Consider the following 14,343-nt stretch of genomic DNA (forward strand, 5'->3'; position numbering starts at 1 on the left):
ATTTTTTATTTTTTTTAAAAAATCAATTAGAAAATCAATTTTATAAAAAAATAGTTTTTAAAACTATATTTTAAAAAAATCAATTTTATTTTCTTTTAACTAACTTTTTTATTTTCACTAATTATAAAACTATTTTATATAAAAAAATATTTATTTTAAAAAATTACTTTAAATTTGATTTTTATAATCACCACAAATAATATCTCGATTAAAAATAATCTCAAAGTATGATGTGTTACATAAAAATGGTCATAAAGTAAAATAATTATGAATCATATCTCTATAAATCATAATTGTTCATAAAATAAATAATTCATCAAAAAAATTGTTCAAATTTCTAAAATCTCTCATAATTGTTCATAAACAAATTTTACGAGGTTTTTAAATATTTTTTCTTTTAAAATTTTAAAAACATAAAAAAAAACAATTATTTTAGAAAAAAATAACAAATATTCAGAAAAAAGAAAAAAAAATATATAAAAACTTGAAAATAATAAAATTATATTCTAAAAAAAAAATCTATTTATTTTTAAAAAATATTTTTTTACTGAATAAAATACAAAATATTTTTGATAAAAAATATCTTTTTTATTTAGAAAAAATAATAATTTTATTTGAAAAAAATATCAAATATAATTTTTTCGAAAAAAAAATCCAAATATAATATTTTTGGTGAAAAGAAAAAAAAATCTGATTTTTATTTGTAAAATAATTTTTTTATAAAATTTAAAAAAATTTAAAAAATAAAATTGATTTATAATGTGATAAAACATGAAAACATACAAATATAAAAATTTAACGCATATTAAAATTTGGATAACCAATAACAAAACCAAATTTTTATAATGGGTAACGGTTTATATTTGGATAACAAAATGGATACCCAAATTTTTATTTTAGCATTTGGTTTGGTTTTTTTAAGGTGGATCAATTTGGATACTAATTTGATTATGGATAACCGGTTTTTTGCACACCCCTAGTAGGGAGGCGTGACATTAGAGGTAAATTGTAACAGATTTCTTAAAAATGAAATGGCATAAACGGGTCTACTCAAAATGGGTTAAGTATTCTCTGACCACCATATTGAAGCTATACAACCATTTAAGAGAAGTGTAAAGAGAGAAAATAAAGTGATTTCAGATGCATGTATAATATGATAAGAACAATGTGTTTGTTATCTTAATTTAGAACATGTATGTACAGTAAAATGAATGGACCTAGAATTTTAGCGTAAATGAAAATTGAACTTAAATTTATACTTTAGCATCCAAATTTAAAGCCCAATATAATTAATAGTTTGAAAATATTTAAACTATTCAAGAAATTTGTGCAAAAAGTATTAAAGAATAAAAGGATCTAATTAATAATATAATAAATTTTATTTAATTTAAGACCACGACTTTGATATATGGTAGAATGACAACATGAATTCTCATTCCTCTCCAAATATTTTAAATTGTCAGGAAGTAGTTTAAGCTCTAAAAAAGTTGGTTGTTCGATGGATGCTTTGTTTTGGGTAGCTGGTATGTCGAGAGCTTCATCTGTAAAAACCGTACAAAGATGGGTGTCTACGGAAGAATATATGGAAGAGTTAGAAACAATATCAACTTGCAAGACGACTTCTATCTCAGCACAAACAGAACAAAAGTGAGTGTCAATACATATATCACAAGTTTAAGTATATTCAAAATTAGACACCGATGGAAAATCAGCTGAAAACAACTCTGAATATGTTTCATCAATCAATTCAAAAATCAAATCAATTTGAAAAACAAAATGTTCTTCCAGGGGATGTTTCATAGAATCAAAAATGTTAAATTTCACAATAATATCACCAAATTTCATGGACATTATTCCATCATTAACGTAAATTTTTGTTTTTGAAATTTTCAAGAACGATCTGCCTAAAATGTGAAGGTGTGAAAAACACACTAAAAGTGCAGTTTGGATTTTGTTTTAAAAGCAAAATCTTTATACCAACTCAAAACACCACTTAAATATTGATAAAAAAGAGATAAAAACATAAGTATTTTTATCCTGATTCGCTTGAAACTCAAAGGTACTTCAGTCCACCCACTAAGGTGATTTTGCCTTATACACAAGGACGTAATCCACTATAATCAACTGATTACAATAATCACAAAGAATATTCTTCTTTGTCTTCTCAAGGATCCGTCTATACCATAGTCTCCTTAATGACTCACAAAAAATAACTTTCTTTATCTTCTTAAAGTCCCAATGGTGTAACGCACATAACTTGTAATTCTTTATAATATGGTTTAGTTTATTATCCATTTAAAACATTGGAGTTTTTTTATGGTTCAATGCAATTCATTTTGAGTATGTGGTCTAATTAACCATATTTTTGCATACTCCTAATTAAAATTAACATCTGGCGCAACAAGTTCTCTTAAGATTTAATGTTGATCAACCATGATATGATTATCAATTTCAAAATTAAAATTAAATAAAATCACTATCACTAATGAGAAAACAAAATCAAATAAAATCATAATCAAATTAATACATAATCAAAATCAAAATCAAAATCAAATCAAATCAACACATAATTAAAATCAAAATCAAATCAACATAGAATCAAATAAAATCATTGCAATGCAACAATTACGAATATATCAACAATATCCCTATTGAGAAAAAGAATGAAAAATAGAAAATTGAGTAAAATAAAATTGTCAGAGACCTTCAATGGTAGGTCATTTATCAAAGGATCCCCATTATAAACCATTTATCAAAGGATCCCCATTATAAACCATATTGGTCACCCTAAACATAAAAGAAATAGTTATCATTACTTTGAACTTGTTTAAAATATATACAACATAACAAGTAGAACATCAAAACCTCCGTATAATGTACCATAACTTTAACATGTTGTTGTCCATTATGTTCTTTTACGATAAATAGATCTACTACACGAATATCAATTTTCCAAACATTTTGATAAGGCTCCGAGTCGCTGACCAAAATTGGTGGTCTTGACATGATTTTGTCTTGAACTGAAATGTTGTACAAGTAATGAAACAATCAATATGGAGAAATGATGAACATGAATATGTCATGCTTTAAAAGTATGAGTTTTAAAGCTACGAAGGAAGAGTTAGTTTGTATAAGTGTTGGTAAGATTTATAAAGAAAAAAACAACACTTAACAAGTATATTTGAAATAATATAAAGAACAGAAACAAAAATCGATTTTCAAGACTAAAGAATAAAGTAGAAGTTGTTAACATTCTAAAACGCTTAACAAATATAAACAACGATCCATTTGAAACAATACAAGCCACGACATTTTCATACAAATCCATTTTATGTCTATACAACACAGAAAAAAGGTATCCATTTCAAAAATAGTCCATTTGAAAGACTATAAAACATAAAAAACAAATACTTTTCGAAACACATGAGAGAAAACTGAAAATAATATTGCTTTAAAGGTCTTACAAAAAAACATTTGAAACATACTATGAAAAAGCAGAATAACGAACCCCATATAACCATAAAATGCACAAAATGAACACGATGAAAGCCATAAAACATAATATATAAGTCGGACACAAATTTCACAGAAAATCAAGAAGAAATAGACAAGGAAGCTAAATATGAAGGTTGCGAAACATTAAATGAAAGGGAGGAGAGACAAAACCAGGTTCAGAGAACATCTTACTTTAGAGGAAATGGTAAGAACTTGGAACAAGTGAGAGGCAATAAGTTTCTTCTTCAAGCTTCAACTATAAGACGAGAGAGGAGGGAAGAAATTCGTCTGAAAAAGGAGAGAGGGAAAACAAATATAGCAACTTGAATTGGTTTAAATGGAAAGAGGTATATGATGCATCCGTATGAAGCTGTCAAGTGGACAATGTAATGTTAATTAATCAATTAAAAAAAAGGACATGATTTAGTATAAATTAATAGGGTACAAAATGGTAAATTAGAGAGAACTCGGACATGTTTCAATATTGAGTGCCTTTGATTTGCAAAAGGGTAAGTACTAGACATAAAAATACAAAAACCTTTAAACTACTTTGTCTTATACGATGTTTGACAGACAATTGACATGACAAATAAAATAAAATAAAGGGTAATGCTAACTTGTGCTCCTAGGACACAAGTTAAAAAACCTACTTATAGAAAATTTGTATTGAAAGATGTAATTTAAAAATTAATTATATATTTTTACTAAAGTCAATATACAATTTTCAAGACAAAATTTCTTTATTTAGTTCTTAACTTGTGCCCTTAGGACACAAGTTAACATTACCCTAAAATAAAATATACTTTGTAAATATTAAAATAGGAGGATGAGAGAAAAAATATATTTTTAATAAAAAAATAATCTGTGCTATGGACATAATACCTTTTTGTATCTTTATATTGAAAAAAAACAAGTACTAGTTTTTTTGTATTTTTAGAGAACATATTTTTAGAAAAAAAATAAAAAATATTTTTGTATTTTAAATAATTAGTATTAAGGACAAAAAGTTGTCCCATAAAGGACAAAAATACTACTAGTTTTTATCTGTTTCCTAATCTTGTTTTTTTGTTTTTGTTTTGTTCTTTAAACAGTTTTAAAATCGGACAACTTGTCCAATCTCTTTTTTCAGCAAATCAAAGGTATCCACTACTATAATCCTCACAGCTCCCACAAAACCTAAAATGCTTCCTTTCACATAGGAATTCGTAGAAGACGAAGATGTAGAAGCTCGAACTCAAGCATGCATTACTCTCATTTTCACATAGGTTTTGGTACTCTCCGATCACAAATGCTTGATAGTACTTCACATCTCGTGTTCTTTTCCTTTTGGTTAATTAACTGCAATTTTTTCTATCTTCATAAAATGCAGATGAATTGAACTTCTCAATGTTACAAACTGTTTCAGGAGAATCATGCTAGCGTATTTTCAACAAGCTTCTTCGCGTGTTTTATTTTAGGTTAAACTTGTTCATTTCTTCCGCTACATTATTTCATTTATTTGAAATTAGTTTCTTGATAGAGGATACAATGAGGCAATGATGTTATTTTCAGCGTTTAGATCAGACAAGAGGTTGAAACTTGAAGTTTCTTGGTATTGGCTAGGTGTTTCAGTGTCTGTTTGAAAACACCAATTTTGTGGTTTATTCTATGCAGATACTGATAATGCAGTCATGTCGATGCTCTTCTTTTCGGCTATTGTTTGAGAAAAATTGAATCTGAGCCTTCCTCTGAAACCCTTTATTTAGGGTTTACAGACTCATTAGTTGTTAGTTTAAGTATGAGGCTTTTCACACTCAGAGAGTTAAGGTTGTTTTGAGAGTTGTTGCCTCACTTTGTTGTTGTGGTAGCCGATGATCCATCATAGTGAAATTTGTAAACAGCTCTCAGCACATACATACTATTGCACCTTATATGTTCCTCAATGTTAACTTTTTCTTTTTCTTTTTCTTTTTGATAACAAGGCAATGTTATCCTCTTCATTTTCTTCTTCATCTTCTTTGATAACGAGGCAGTGATGATTTTTAACAATTGAATCCGACGTCGGGTGAAGAGTTGTTTCATGGCGAGGCGATTATGTGTCTGTGGAATTACATTTGTTGTACTTCGCGCAGATGCTGGACGCAGCCTTTGGGAACCTCTTTTCTCGCATGTCCAAGAAAAGGCGAATCTGAGCCTTCTTTTGTTCTACTTTTGTTTGTTTCAATTGTTTCCCACCAAGTCAAATAGAATTATGTTAGCATTAGAGTAGTGAGAGGCATTTCTCGCAACTAATTTTTTTAATGCAAATCATAAAATTGTTTATCCTTGCCAGTGATATTAGACAGTGAATGACAAAATTGTTTATCCCTACCAGTGATTTTAGACTGTGAATCTATTTTGCTTAAATTCGGAGAAGGCAATGTTGAAGAGAAAACTAAGTATGATTCAACTCAAACATTATTGTTCCTTTCATAGAGGTTTTGGTGTGATTTTAGACAGTGAATGACAAAATTGTTTATCCCTACCAGTGATTTTAGACTGTGAATCTATTTTGCTTAAATTCGGAGAAGGCAATGTTGAAGAGAAAACTAAGTATGATTCAACTCAAACATTATTGTTCCTTTCATAGAGGTTTTGGTGCTTTTCGTTCTCAAATCACAAATGGTTGGTATTTCATATCTTCGATTACATTTCATTCTGTTCTTTATATTTTGGCTAAGTGCATTTTTTGCTTTGTTCAGGACATGCAAATGAATTTGACGGTTTCAATGGTAAAGACTAAGGTATCTTCAATTATCTTCATGTGTTTTATATTATGTTAAAGTTAAACCTCTTGTGTGACTTGCACATTTCTTCTATGATATGATTTATTTTGATTCTTGATAAAGGACACAATGAGGCAATGATGTTGTTTTCAGCTTTTATAGATCAAACAGGTGGTTGAAGAGCCTTAGTACTGGCAAGGTGTTGTAGTATCTGTTTGAAAATACCATTTGGTGGCTTACTCTACAGATACTTATTATGCAGCTATGTTAAGGCTCTTTTTTTCTGTCTATTGTTTGAGAAAAAGGTGAATCTGAGCCTTTCTGTGAAACCCTGAAATTAGGGTTTTCAGAGAGATAGGGTTGTTTTGAGAGTTGCTGCCCCTTTGTGTTGTTGTGGTAGCTAGCTTATGATCCATCTCAATGAAATTTCTAAAAAACTATCATTTCATATATACTTCCTCTGTTCTTCCATGAGCTTGTTTTTCTTTCTTCTTCTTCTTCTTCTTCTTCTTCTTCTTTGATAACAAGGCAATATTTACTGTCTTTTTCTTCTTCTTATATAATATAAGGCAGTGATGATGTTTTCAGAAATTGAACCAGACATCGGGTGAAGAGATGTTTCACGGTGAGGTGATTCTGTGCCTGTGCAAAATCACACTTGTTGTATTTTTGCACAGACGCTGTTATTGACGCAGCCCTTGAGAACCTCTTCGCTCTTCTGTCTGAGAAAAGGCGAATCTGAGCCTTCTTTTCTTCAGCCCCATCTCAAATTGTGTTTGGGGTCCCTCTGTTTTCCTCCCCTTTTTTGAGTTTGGTTTAATTTTGCTTGTTTTCCACCATGTATAAAATTTAATGATGGAAGCATTGGAGTAGTGAAAAGTATTTCTCACAAAACTAATTTTTTTCAATGCAACCCATATAATTTTTTATCATTATGTGTGATTTTAGACTAAGACAAAATTTTGCTTTGTTTGTTTATTCAACAATCACTCCTATGTTTTCTAGTATGCTTATATTTTATTGAAAGTGATTATATTATTAAAATGACTATCATGAGATTACACCTGTAGATGGAGTGTTTTTCTGATATTACTTACTGTGAGGCTTTATTTCGATTTTCTATCTCTTTCATTTATGACACTTGTCCCTTTGAGGATTGCAATCTACGTCATTTTTCCCTCCTAGAATTTCTAAGCAAGAATTAAACCACATATAACATACCAAGAAAGAGATTAGTGTGCATTGCTCATCAAATTATATCTTTTTTTTGTCAAACACAATATTCTTTCTTTAAAAGATACACATGGGTCAGTACACTTCACTAAAGCTGAAGCAAGGTTTGCAAACTATAGAATCAATGACATGGTTCAGAAACATCGATGTTGGGTGAACAAGAAACATTATTGTGAAAGTAGCCTAAAAGATTGTTAGGATTCTCAAGGCATGCCATTGTTGCTGAGCTCTCCATCTTATATATATGAATGGACATGGCATGATAACTGTCTGGCTAGTATTATGGTTGCAGTAGGGAAAAGATCATTGAAATAACAAAGGCTCTCAACCTAGTGAAACAAATTGTACTATAACCTATATAACCCCTCTATTTGCAAAGCTCTGTATGTACACCATGCAAAGTCCCTAATTTCTAATGCTGTACATCATTTGGAGTCATGTTTTCATTTGAAGTGATGTAGTTCGTCATTCTTACTTCTAATGCTGTACATCATTTGTAGTCTTTTTGGAGTCATGTTTTCATTTGAAGCAATGTTGTTTATTGATTCATTCTTGAAATTTATTTAGCTATGCCTGTACATGGCGGAAAGATAAATACTGAGAAGGAATAGGCACTTAACTCTTGAGAAAACTATAACATAACAGGCCAAGATTATCAATCAGTATTTGTTTATTTATTTATATTAAAGTATGTAAATTTTTAAATAGAGAGCTTTGAACTTTTCTATCCCAAATGGTTAGTAGTTTATTTCTTCTCTTTTCATTTTGCGGTGTTTTGTTTGTCTAAGTGCATTTTTCTCTGATCTAAATGCAGATGAATTGGAGGTTTTTGATGTTTAAATAGTTTCTGGCGAAGCATGCCACACCTGTTCTAATTACTTCTGAGGTATTTTTAACTTGCTCTTTTTTATATATTAGGAATTTTCTGTTTTTGCACTCGTAAACATATGACTTGCACATTTAATGATATCTTATTATTATATAAGTTGCTCGGTAGAGGATACTTGGAGGCTATGATGTTGTTTTCAGCTTTTAGATCAGACAACAGGTTGAAGAACCTGGGTACTGGCATGGTGTTACAGTATCTATTTGAAAATACCATCGTGGTTCATTCTACAGATACTGATAATGCAGCCACGGTGAGGCTCTTCTCTTCCACTTTTTGATTGAGATAAGGTGAATCTAAGCCTTCCTCTGTAACCCTGCAATTATGGTTTACACACATTAGTTGTTAGTTTAATTATGAGGCTCCACATTCAGAGATAAGGTTGTCTTGAGAGGCATTGCCACTCTGAGTTGCTGTGCAAGTCGATGATCCTTCTCAGTGAAATTTGCTAACAGCTCTGCACGTATACATACATACACACATACTCCATCCATTCTCTTTTATAAGCAAATTTTACTTTTTAGGTTCATGAAATAAATGATGTATTTGGACTATATATAAGACTAAATACATTAATTATTTAATGAATGTAAAAAATAAAAGTTGCTTATAAAAGAGAATGGAGGGAGTACTTCCTTTTCTGTTTCAAAATAAACTTTTTCTTCTTCCCTCTCTTAGATAACAAGGCAGTGATGATGATTTAATCAATTGAATCAGACATTGTGTGAAGAGTTGTTTCCTGGCGATGTGACTCTTTGTCTGCATGAAATTACCCTTGTGGTTCTTTGCACAGATTCTGTTGATGCAGCCTTTGCAAACATCTTCTCTTGTGTCTGAGAAAAGGCAAATTTGAGCCTCCTTTTGTTCAACCCTATTAGAGTTTGGCCTACCTCATCTTTACGAAACTGGCTTGTAGGGTGAGGGGTGTCACTCTATATAAACTATTTTCAAGCTCTATGTCTAACCAATGTGAGACTTAGGATCTTCCTAATAAACCCTAACTCAATTTTTTTTTGGAATTTTTTCATTCTTTCCATCTTTCATTTGTTCTTTTGAATTTTTGTTTGTTTCTATGTCAAATTTAGTGTTGTAAGCATGGTACTATGGAACACATTACCATTTTCTGTGAAACAGATATATACTCTACTTGGTTTCTTTGAAAATAGTTTATTGTACTCAAATTATCATTACATTCTTGAATATAGTTTATTGCACACCAACCATGGTGGAAAGGGAAAGACTCAGAGTACACCTTTCCTAATGCTTTACTAATTATAGTAACTGTGTTTCACTTGACCCACCTCATCAATTTATATGCGACACATTTCTAGACATTACTTGGTTTCATATGAAGTGATGTCCAAAAAGAATTTCTATGTTTATATTTTATATCACTCTACTATTGTTTCATGCTAGAAATTTATTTCGATATGCTTGTGCATGATGGAAAGGGGATGACTCTGAGAAGGAATGGTCACCTAACTCTTGAGGAAACTATAATTTACTTTGAGCATTGGATATCCATGCATATTTTTATACATTTGAATAGAGAACTAAAGCGCTTGGTACTCTCCTATCTCAAATGGTCAGTATTTCTATTTTATACTTTCTATTTCTTTTCATTATGTTGGTTTGTTTGGCTAAGTGCATTTTACTTTTTTGTTGAATGCAGATGAATAGGAGGTTTTTAATGTTAGAATGATTTCAGGGGAAGCGTGCTAATACTATTGTAATGAGATATAACTTATAAGGTACTTTAATACACTTCATATTAGGTTATGTCTATAAAATTCCCTTTTTCTACACTCGCTAAGCCTATCTTCTACGCACTTTTCTCACATGATATGATTTTTTGAACTACTTTTCTTTATAGAGGACACACAAGGCAGTGATGTTGTTTTCAGCTTTTAAATCAGACAACAGGTTGAAGAGCATTATTACTGGCAAGGTGTTTCAGTATATGTTTGAAAATACCATTGTAATGCATTCTACATATACTGGCAACGCAGCCATGGTGATGCTCTTCTCTTCTGCCTCTTGTTTGATAAAAGGTGAATCTGAGCCTTTGTCTAAAACCCTGCAACTAGGGTTTACACACTCATTAGTCGTTAGTTTAAGTATGAGGCTCCATACTCAGAGATAAGGTTGTTTTGAGAGCTGTTGCCACTCTGAGTTACTGAGCCAATGATCTTTCTCAGTGAAGTTTGCAAACAGCTCTTCATACATACACACATACATATATACATACTCCCTCCGTCTCAATTATGTACTTTTTCTTCTTCTTCCATCTCCTCTTGGACAACAAGGCAGTGATGTTTTCAACAATTGAATCAGACACGAGTGAAGATCTGTTTCCAGGCATGGTGACTCTGTGTCTGTGAAATCCTCTTTGGGTTCTTTGCGCAGATACTGTTGACGCAGCCTTTGCAAACTTCCTCTTTTGTTTGAGAAAAGGCGAATCTGAGCCTCCTTTTGTTCAACCCTAACTCAAATTGTGTTTGGGTCCTTTTCGTTTTTCCGTTTGGTTGAATTTTGTTTGTTTCCCACTGAGTCAAATTTAACGATGGAAACATAACAAGAACTTGTCAACACAATATTTTTGCTGCAGTTTATAAAATATTTTTCTCGACTGCTTTTATATCGCGACTCAGAAGTGTGACTGGCACATATTACTACTTTGTTCATTCAACATTCATGCCTATACTTTTGGCTTTGCATACATTTTATTGACAGTGATATGAAGTTTGTACATATAGTAGTTTTTTTCCTTTCAGTTTCATGCTTTTTTTATGGTGTTTTTTGCATAATATAAAAATTGAAATTAATTGGCAATATAGTTTTTAACTTGAGACTTTATTTTATTTTCCATGTCGCTTTCATTGCAGACTGTTTCCTTTGAACATTGAGGCCTTCACACCTTATCAGAACTTTAAGAAAGAAATTTAAAAAATGAGTAAATGACTCATGGATCATACTACTTAGCTATTTGATTTTATAGCAAAAGATTCTGTACATACATGGAAGCCAATTTAATGATATAATCGACATGGATTGTTAAACTATATCTTTGAGATATGTTCAAATATTGGAGGAACTGGCTCCCATTTAAAGCTGAAAATGGATCTAGATTCTTCTATTCTATGCCCACTAATTAGTGTCTGGTAACCCTATTTATGTGTGACATTGAATACAAGGTTATAGTTTCCTTTTCAGCCTCTAACGGGATGCAGTTTCTCCAAAATTTGAACCATATTTAACACCAGAAATTATATAAAGTTAACTTTATTATTGGTCGAACACAAACTCTTCATGGAAAAACACATGAAAGGATTCATGATGAAGTTCAGTAGCTTCAGTTCTGGGTGAACTAAAGACTCCATTATGTTTCCTAGGTTTAGTTATTGGCCTAGAAGATTATTAGGCTTCCAAAGGCAAGAAAACGATGTTGAGCACTCCATGTTGTATTTATGAACGGACATAGCTTTCTGAGGTTGCTGTAAAGGTTGCAACAGGGAAGGATTCATTGTAAGAACAAAAAATGGCATCGGCAGCTTTGACTCTCAACTTGGTAAAACAAATTGTACTGTACTTAAAATTACAACATCCTGCTTTTTGCAAAACTCTGTATGCATACCCATTCTATTTCTGCACACATGATTGTATCTGATATGAACTATAGTCTGGACCCAATTTATCTTGTGATAAATTTCCTCACACTACTTGGTTTCATGCAAAATGCTGCCTAAGAATTCTAATGTTAGAATTTATTGTACTCAAACAATTGAGTTATTCTTGAAATTCATTTAGCTATGCAGATATGCTTGTCCATGGTGGAAATGAATACTCTGAGTAGTAAAGGGCACTTCCTGACAAAACTTTACACTGCTACTCTTAGATATCAAGTAGTGTTTTGCAATTGGACACCTCCGTAATCCTTCCCAACTCTACTTTGTGATGTTTTGCAATTGTTTACCAAAACTGAAACCGGCTTATCCACATTAATTCAATAGGTATAGAAGGAGCGACTTAAAATTTTCACAAGTCATCCAAGCCCAATACTCAAAGAAGCCCAAACTGCTTCATTTCACTCGAGGCCTACCTTTCCCCATTCAAAGCAAATGCCACAATCTATTTTGCGTAAATTGCGAGAGAGGAGTGCCGTAGAGGAAGTGGTGGATGGTTGAGCCTGAACATTACTGTCCCTGTCACAGCAAGACTGTTGTTTTTAAAGATATACTTATACAGAAAACTTGAGGATCTGGTACTCCCCTTATCTAATATCTACAATGATTAGTTTTTTATATCTTCTGTATTTTTTTTTTTCATTTTGTGGTGGTTTGCAACTGTTTGGCCAAGTGCTGGTTTCATATAATGCGCTTCATTTGTTCTATATAATAGCTTATCACCATCAAATTTTGCTTTAGCACTTTTTAAACTTCTAGGTGGTGTTGACATTTTATCTGTGATTTGGTTTGTTTTGGTTAGAATGCAAGATTTAAACATAATATAGAATACTCAATGAAGCTGTGATGTTTTTCAGCTTTTAGAACAGAGAAGAGGTTGAAGAGCCTTGGTACTGGCAAGGTGTTTCAGAATATCTGTTTGAAATCACTATTGCTGTGGTTTCTTCTACAGACACGTTAACGCAGCCATGGTGAGGCTTTTCTCTTCTGCCTCTTGTTTGAGAAAAGGTGAATCTGAGCCTTCCTATGAAAACCTGCAGTTTATACTCAGTTAAGTATGAGGCTCACTCTCAGAGAGTTAAGGGTGTCTTGAGAGCCGTTGCCCCTCCGAGTTTTCATGCAAGCCAGTGATCCTTAGTGAAATTTTGCAAACAGCTCTCCACACACAAACACACTCACATTCTCTTTCTCTCTTCTGCTTCTGTTTCTGTTTTCACCACAGCATCTGTTTCTTCTTCTTCTTGGATAACTAGGCAGTGATGATGCACTTAGCAATTTAATTAGACATTGAGTGAAGAGTTGTTTCCTGGCAAGGTGACTCTTCTGTGTGAAATTGCTCTTGTGCATCTTTGCACAGTTGACATTGGCAGCCTTTGCAAACCTCTTCTCTCCTGTCTGAAAAAAGGCAAATCTGAGCCTCTTTTGTTTAAACCCCTAACTTAAATTTTATTGAAACTTGGTTTCCTCTTTTTCTTTCTATTTATTGAATTTTTTATTTATAATGCTGGAGTTTCTCAATGCAAATTTTAACATTAATTGGCGATGATCCTGAGATTGCAACTTGTGATTGTTTTGTAGCAAAATTGAAATTGGCTCATTGATGTTTTTTTCATGGCATGGATGTCACACTTGGTGTGAGTTGTTTTATTACATGTGAGATGTGGTTCAAATATTGGCGGAATGCCTCTCATTTAAAGTTGAAGGTCGAACCATACCCTTCTATTCATTATAAGTGAATATTAAACAGTGTCTTATATATTAATGTATATAGTAAGGTCATTGAAATAAGTTATGAAGCTGTCATTCAACCTAGTAAAATAAATTGTACTAAATTTATAAAACCTTTCTATTTAAACTTGTCAAGGACTTTTCTTACCATATAGTGAGACATTAGTAAGTTGATCATGCAAATTCACCAAGTATATTTGTAATGACTCCACTTGATATCTTCTTCCTAATTTAACAAAATCTTCATTCATGTGTTTGGATTTCATCTTATTTACCATCATGCTTCACTTCGATGGGTTTAATATCCACATTCACAATAATTTTAGGATTCACGTGCACAATATCTATTACCACCAATAATAAAAAACCATTTAGAATTCAAATTAATAAGACCCTTTAGAAATGCCCATTTGGAACTCACTTAACTATGTATGTTTGGATTTAATGATTATTTTTCAGCTTAAACACAAGATTAATAATGTAAGGAATGAGGAATGAAATAAATGATCTTTACCTGTAAAATTTGTTTTGCTCCCTTTGAAATGATGAAATACATGATGTTTTGGTGTTGAAA

The 14,343-nt window shown here is 31.6% G+C and overlaps 1 long non-coding RNA gene across 19 annotated transcripts; it reads left to right on the plus strand.

The window, feature by feature from the left end:
- Nucleotides 1–4,561: 4,561 nt before the first annotated feature.
- Nucleotides 4,562–14,019, plus strand: LOC127075051 (uncharacterized). 19 transcript variants are annotated; one of them, XR_007786180.1, is made up of 10 exons: nt 4,562–4,766; nt 4,865–4,952; nt 5,849–5,912; nt 6,003–6,138; nt 6,216–6,257; nt 8,287–9,943; nt 10,031–10,109; nt 11,244–11,926; nt 12,166–12,286; nt 12,369–13,919. It is a non-coding gene; the product is annotated as an uncharacterized LOC127075051 (long non-coding RNA). The 19 variants fall into 19 exon arrangements; XR_007786177.1 differs by having other exon boundaries at nt 12,174–12,286; XR_007786185.1 differs by having other exon boundaries at nt 8,287–8,358; nt 8,459–8,648; nt 9,775–9,943; nt 11,244–13,919.
- The last annotated feature ends 324 nt before the right edge of the window (nt 14,020–14,343 follow it).

The sequence above is a fragment of the Lathyrus oleraceus genome, chromosome 4 (assembly GCF_024323335.1).
Source record: "Lathyrus oleraceus cultivar Zhongwan6 chromosome 4, CAAS_Psat_ZW6_1.0, whole genome shotgun sequence".
Lineage (NCBI taxonomy): Eukaryota > Viridiplantae > Streptophyta > Magnoliopsida > Fabales > Fabaceae > Lathyrus > Lathyrus oleraceus.